Source organism: Erythrolamprus reginae, chromosome 1 (assembly GCF_031021105.1).
Source record: "Erythrolamprus reginae isolate rEryReg1 chromosome 1, rEryReg1.hap1, whole genome shotgun sequence".
Taxonomy (NCBI): Eukaryota; Metazoa; Chordata; class Lepidosauria; order Squamata; family Dipsadidae; genus Erythrolamprus; species Erythrolamprus reginae.
This window is the reverse complement of record NC_091950.1, coordinates 45,664,691-45,671,994: the sequence shown is the minus strand read 5'-3', so window position 1 is coordinate 45,671,994 and position 7,304 is coordinate 45,664,691.

Below are 7,304 nucleotides of genomic sequence, written 5' to 3'. Positions count from 1 at the left end.
TTATTATGGGGTTTCACATTTTGTATTCCATTTTATTGTTGTTAGCCACCCTGAGTCCAAAAGGAGAAGGGCAGCATATAAATTTAATAAGATAGATAGATAGATAGATAGATGGATGGATGGATGGATGGATGGATGGATGGATGGATGGATGGATGGATGGATGGATGGATAGAAACATAGAAGTCTGACGGCAGAAAAAGACTTCATGGTCCATCTAGTCTGCCCTTATACTATTTTCTGTATTTTATCTTAGGATGGATCTATGTTTATCCCAGGCATGTTTAAATTCAGTTACTGTGGATTTATCTACCATGTCTGCTGGAAGTTTGTTCCAAGGATCTACTACTCTTTCAGTAAAATAATATTTTCTCATGTTGCTTTTGATCTTTCCCCCAACTAACTTCAGATTGTGTCCCCTTGCTCTTGTGTTCATTTTCCTATTAAAAACACTTTCCCCCTGGACCTTATTTAACCCTTCAACATATTTAAATGTTTCGATCATGTCCCCCCTTTTCCTTCTGTCCTCCAGACTATACAGATTGAGTTCATTAAGTCTTTCCTGATACGTTTTATGCTTAAGACCTTCCACCATTCTTATGGCCCGTCTTTGGACCCGTTCAATTTTGTCAATATCTTTTTGTAGGTGAGGTCTCCAGAACTGAACACAGTATTCCAAATGTGGTCTCCCCAGCACTCTATATACCGGGATCATAATCTCCCTCTTCCTGCTTGTTATACCTCTAGCTATGCAGCCAAGCATCCCTACCGCCTGACTGCACTTTTCACCCATTTTGAGACTGTCAGAAATCACTACCCCTAAATCCTTTTCTTCTGAAGTTTTTGCTAACACAGAACTGCCAATACAGTTGGATGGATGGATGGATGGATGGATGGATGGATGGATGGATGGATGGACGGATGGACAGACAGATAAATAGAAAACCACCTGCCCTGAAATTCTGCTGAAAACATGTTCAGTAGGCTTGTCATCTGAATAGAAGCTGAGGCGTCAATTAATTAGTTCTTAGATTCCCTATTATGCCCATTGTGGGGACATAGGTATGATTGGGGCAATGCCAATCTGAGATCTGAAAGTTTATGAAAGGGTAGTCTCACCATAATGCATAGCACATATTTTTCCATTGCAGTTCTGATAGAATAAGTTTGCTAACCTTTTGAAGTGTAAGTCTGCAATTGTAAGACTAGGTGACCAGGAAGACAATAGCAGCACAATCTAAATGAGTAAATGCACTACAGGATGTTTGTCATCCTTGCATTGCTGGGAAGCTGCTTGCTTCATAAAGATTGAAGAGAATTGCAGTCTCTGTGGCCCAATTCACAGTGTAATGATTGTACATAAATGTTTCATGCCATTGCTACCAAATAAAACCAAATGGATAGATCTGGATAATAATAATAGCAATAGCAATAACAACAACAACAATAATAATAATAACAATAATAATAATTTATTAGATTTGTATGCCGCCCCTCTCCGTAGACTCGGAGTGGCTCACAAATGTATATGTTTGTTTGGCTGTTTGGTTGTTTGTTTATTGATTTGATTTTATTTGAATTGATTTGATTTGTATGCCGCCCCTCTCCGTGAACTTGGGGCGGCTAACAACAGTGGCAGAAACAGAATGTAAAAATCCAATACTAAAAACAGCTAAAAACCCTTGTTATAAAACCAATCATACATACAAACATACCATGCATAAATTGTAGAAGCCTAGGGGTAAAGATTATCTTAATTCCCCCATGCCTGACGGCAGAGGTGGGTTTTGAGGAGCTTTCGAAAGGCAAGGAGGGTGGGGGCTATTCTAATCTCTGGGGGGAGTTGGTTCCAGAGGGCTGGGGCCGCCACAGAGAAGGCTCTTCCCCTGGGCCCCGCCAACCGACATTGTTTAGTTGACGGGACCCGGAGAAGGCCCACTCTGTTCCTATCAGTGAAGGGTTACCAAAATTTTTACTACCGCACTGTGGGCATAGCTTATGCAGGATGACTGCAGATTCTCCATTAACTGTACACAAATGTTTGTGAATGTTCCCAACAGTTTCTTTCTCCGCAGTGAGAAATTCAATGACAACATGCGGCTTGTAATGTACATCACTTACAAATGACATTTCAAAACACTGCTGCAGCTACGCTATTTGTCTGAAGAAACACAAAATTTACACACGCACTTCTGACAATTCAAAAAATGTATATCTAAAGTTTTGCATTCCTACCATGACTGTAGGCTGAGAAAAAAAATCTGGAGCATTACTTTCTGGACGACCCTTGTACAGTAGTACCTCTACTTAAGAACTTAATTCGTTCAGTGACCAGGTTCTTAAGTAGAAAAGTTTGTAAGAAGAAGCGATTTTTCCCATAGGAATCAATGTAAAAGTAAATAATGTGTGCGATTGGGGAAACCACAGGGAGGGTGAAGACCCTGTTCCCTCCCAGGAGATTCCTAGAGAGGCTCCACGGAGGCTCCTCCCTGCCTTTTCTGGCCCTGTTTCCTCCCACAGAGGCTTCTCCCTACCTTTTCCAGCCCAGTTTCCTCCCAGGAGATCCCTAGAGAGGCCCCACAGAGGCTTCTCCCTACCTTGTCCAGCCCAGTTTCCTCCCAGGAGATTCCTAGAGAGGCCCCACGGAGGCTTCTCCCTGCCTTTTCCGGTTACAGTTTTGAAGGCGCAGGTTTCTAAATGGTTCTTGAGAAGAGGCAAAAAAAATCTTGAACACTTGGTTCTTATCTAGAAAAGTTTGTAAGAAGAGGCATTCTTAGGTAGAGATACCACTGTGTATGCAATGTTAGTGGGAGATTCCATAAATAGGTTTAATGAGCATTAAACCTAGCTTAAGGATGTAGTAAAAAAAAGTTACAATTAGATGCTAAGAGGGCTGCTTTGCTGTTTCTTGAGAATTCTATAGGTACACTAGGAGGCATCCATTAAGATCAACTTTATAGGTGCAAATTGCCTATACAGGAGATAAATCCAAATATTCTTTTTTAATTTGATTATTCTTAAATTCTTTATTAATATTAATATTAGTAATAGTTTTTTGGTTCATTTTTCTTTCTTTTTTAACTATTAAACTTTCTTTTTTTCTTAGCTTATAAGCTTTTTAATTTTATTTAGAAAGTGGTGGTAAGGGTTTCTAGAATACATGAGTAGGGGGAGTAAATATAATGGCTTAATTGGGCTGGTAAGAAGAAGATGAAATTATTGTAATAAGGTTAAAAGAAATCAATGTGGAAGTTAATTAGATGAAAATTTGGATGACAAAATTAGAGGTCAAGGTTTGGGGGGTATGATTGATACCGAAAATAATTAAATTTAGAAGTATTAATCTTTTGGGGGGACAGTTATCTATGATTTACTAACTAAATACTGTTTTTATTATAACCTGACTATTTTGAAATGTATGGAAAAAAGTAGGAAAAATTTAAAAAAAATTACACACACCCCAAATCCAAATATTACATTAAACTACAACATGCCTGGTTCAGCTTTATTATGGATTTGCAACATTTACATTTCATTTCATAAACTGAAATAACTTGTGAACTCAGCTTTACATTATGTTTACTTGGCACACTGAAGTGCAAACTAGGCATATTTAACCTCAAGTGTTGTGTGAACACAGCACGTATAGTTGTCATGACTTAATGCCATATGGACTCAGATACATGGGCTGAATTAATGAATCCTGGTCCCGTTAATTATGGGCAAGCCCATCACAGTTACTGTAGCTTACTCACTTACCAAACCATATCTAAAATAATGGCTGAGCATAATTTGTCAATCCAGCTTTTATTGGCCCAATCATATAAGAGATACATAGGAAGCAGGGGTGGGCTACTGCCTGGACAGGGATGGGTGGGTGGGAGAGATGCAGTGGGGTAGCGAAAATGGAGCTCCACCCCCGAGCACACAATTTGCACTGAAAGATGTTGAAAGAAAATGCATAAGCCACGCCCACAGTGTGGTAGTAAAAATGTTGGTAGTCCTTCACTGGTAACAGTCTAAGCTCTATACCCAGGCCTCGTGCTCTGGGGAGTCCAGAGCATGATACCATGGTCTTTCGAGACTGAAGGATACCAATGTATGCAAACAGTTTTATGTTGGTAAGAGATCTTCATGGTAGGAACTATGCATTTAAAACACTGCAACTACGTGCTGTTCTTAGAAAATTTCCAGGCATTATTCAAAATTGTCAGTTTTCTAGCAGATGTTACAAAAATAAAACTTGTCCTTTGATTTACTACACATCTGTGGTTTACATATTCCAGTTCTTCCTGATATTACAGCTCAGTTAAAAGTTGGTGAGCCATGTAATGTTCTGATGTCACTGCATTTAATAACTGACCTTTGATTAAATAGGATTACCTATGTAGATAATGTAGAAACCTGGAGAAAACGGTCAACTTTTTCTATAAACAATAAAATTGGAAAATATCCAGATTTCTATTTTTAACTAAATTAATCATAACAACAAAACCTTTTTAGCCAAAACTTTTCGTCATATTACAGATGCTTAAACCAATGAGTTAGTGCTGTGTTCATATTTAGCTTTTACCTTATTTAATGCCAAGCACACAGGCTAACCTATAAAACCCTTTTTGGAATATCAGATTTCTGGGTACAAATCTAACCATTTGACTCTTTGTTTTTGAGCTCATTCTTTCCATCACAGGGTCCAAAGGAATGCAATCTGTCCAGATGCCAGCACTTCTTAGAAACAGGAATAGGGCAGCTTAAAGAGCTTATTCATTAAAAGAGAGAGTTAGGAAGAAGTAGGAAAACACAGGGGATCCTTAAGGCTGTCTGGGTAGTCAGCAGGATCACATGGGTAGTGAAACTAGAAAAATACCTTATACAATATCAAGTTGTTTTGTCTATCAAACATACCATTGGCTGCTATGATTTGCAATGGATCTTTAAGATACCCAGTCAATTTTAATTCTAATATTAGGGACATAATTTCATGTGCAAAAAGTGAACAAAAACCAGAATATAAGTCAACCAATTTCACAGACAGACTGAATTACCCTCTCCTTTACTTTATATCCTATTCTTCTAAAACCTTTGCTAGCTTGATAGCTCCAGATGAGTTAGGATTGTAGTGCTGGCTAAGGATTTTGGGAGCTAATGTGTTAACTCATCTGGAGGATGTTAAGTTGAAAAAGAATGACCTGCACTAATTCTCATAGCCCCAATTTAAGATGATTGAGCCTGCACTTAGCCCCTCCTAACGGACATATGTAGGTAAATGCAGAATAGCAGGTATTATGCTTTAATATATGAACTAGGCCAAAATTAAATACTGGTAGATAATGCAATCTTGTACTGTAGAAGTATAGGATCCATTACATTACTGTAAGAATTTAGGACTGTAACTTGAATTTCAGCAAGAGATGCACAGTAAACAATATACTACAGTCTTATTAATAAGGTTAATCCCAGAGAAAGCTCATCTGAAAAAAAAACCCATTCCCTAAAAACTCAGTTTAAATGTTTTATATGTGATTGAAGTGCATTTCAGAAATTTACTTTTCATTTCTATTTAAAAAGGAAGCTCCCTCCGTGATTTCATCTCAGTCTTTTTCCTCTCTTTTCTCCCCCAGTGGGAGAATTCTGAACTCTGCTTTCTAATCTAAGATATTAAAGCTTGTGAATTGTTGCTCAGCATTCCCACAAATGCAGTTGAATTTATATCAATTTAGCTTACTGAGCGTTTTCCAAATAGGTCAGAAGCATTCAGCTTTTTCATCCCTCCCTTTTAAACGATGCTCCAGCTACATAATTACTGAACTCCCGAAACATCTTGGCTTTGGGCTATGATTTAAGAAGTACCAAACCAGAAATTTATCTCCAGTGAATACATTGCTGTAGAGTAGTATTAAATAAGAAAAATAGGAACACAATATTTTGAAAACACACACTGAAAGGAGCTCGGAACAATGTTGGTTAACCCCCTTACCCACCTCCTCAACATCCTCAAAACAATCTTGAAAGATAAATAGAAAGGAAATAACAAATGGTCCAAATTACACAGTAACCTTTTATTTATTTATTTTGTCTAGCTGGAGCTCTGCATACAGTTCTTCCTGTCTTCCTAAATCCCATTGTTCTTTCAAACACTTCAATTTTCTTTTGTCATTTTCTGAAAAAAATGCCTGGAACTCAAGCTAAAACAAGGATTAAAAAGCAATGTGACAACTGCGATAGGAAAATAAGTATAGTAGGGAAATTGTGGACATTAGGAAAAGAAAAATGTGTCAGACTTGAAAGAGATGGAGGACATTGAAAAACCTTATTGTGAGTATGAATGAAAGCAGAAATCTACAGTTTAGTGATAGTTGCACATAATCCACCAATGATTGGTTAAAGAAAAATGAGCCATTTGCTTTGAGAAAATTGTGGAGGCTGGGCAACAAAAACAGAAGAGGTTTGGTAATGTAAGAATGAATGACAATGAAGATTAGTTGGTGAATATCTGCTTAGAAGAGGGCCTTTTTTCAAAGTTACGGTGATTAATAAATCTATTCATATGTGCCTGTAACAAAAGAACAAATATAAATCTGAAAAAAATAATTGTTTATGATTAAAATACTATAGAATTAGTGAATATATTAAGACAGTGAGAGATCTAAATACAGGATAATTTTTGTACTATGAAGAATGATGGCGATTAACAAAGATGGGGAAAAATTCAGAGCAATTTTGAAGGAAACAAAAACAAATAGTTTTGGAACTGAATGACAAAGGTTATATAAGGCACCTTCTGAAAAGGGAAACTGATTAAAAACAAAAGTGTTAAATGAGTTGGAATGGAAATGGAGAAAAAAGAGATGTATACAGATAGTGTTATGTTCATGAATATAGTAAAACAAACATTATAAGTGCCCAAGGGGAATTAATCATGGACCTCATAAATGCTGTGAGAATTATTAAAAAAATATGTAAAGCTTTAGTTAGGTGATCTTAGGTGAAGGAATGTTACAACATAAATGTGTTTTGCTTGCAAGGATTCCCAGCCTTGGTCTTCTAAGCAAAGCGTTGAATGCAAAAAAGACAAAGGGAGATTACATTTTTAAATGTGCCTGGATAGCTGTTTAGCATAATTTTGATTGAAAGGGGAGAGTGAACGAATTTTGAAAAGTGCAGTGTACCTTTATGCCAAATAAGGAATGCACTGACCAGATTTTTCCTGTTTAGCAGTAATGTATGAATTGAGAAATACAGTTCACTGCACTGCGCTGATTTCCAGAATCTGTGGGATAAAATGAACAGCCTTGAATTATTGA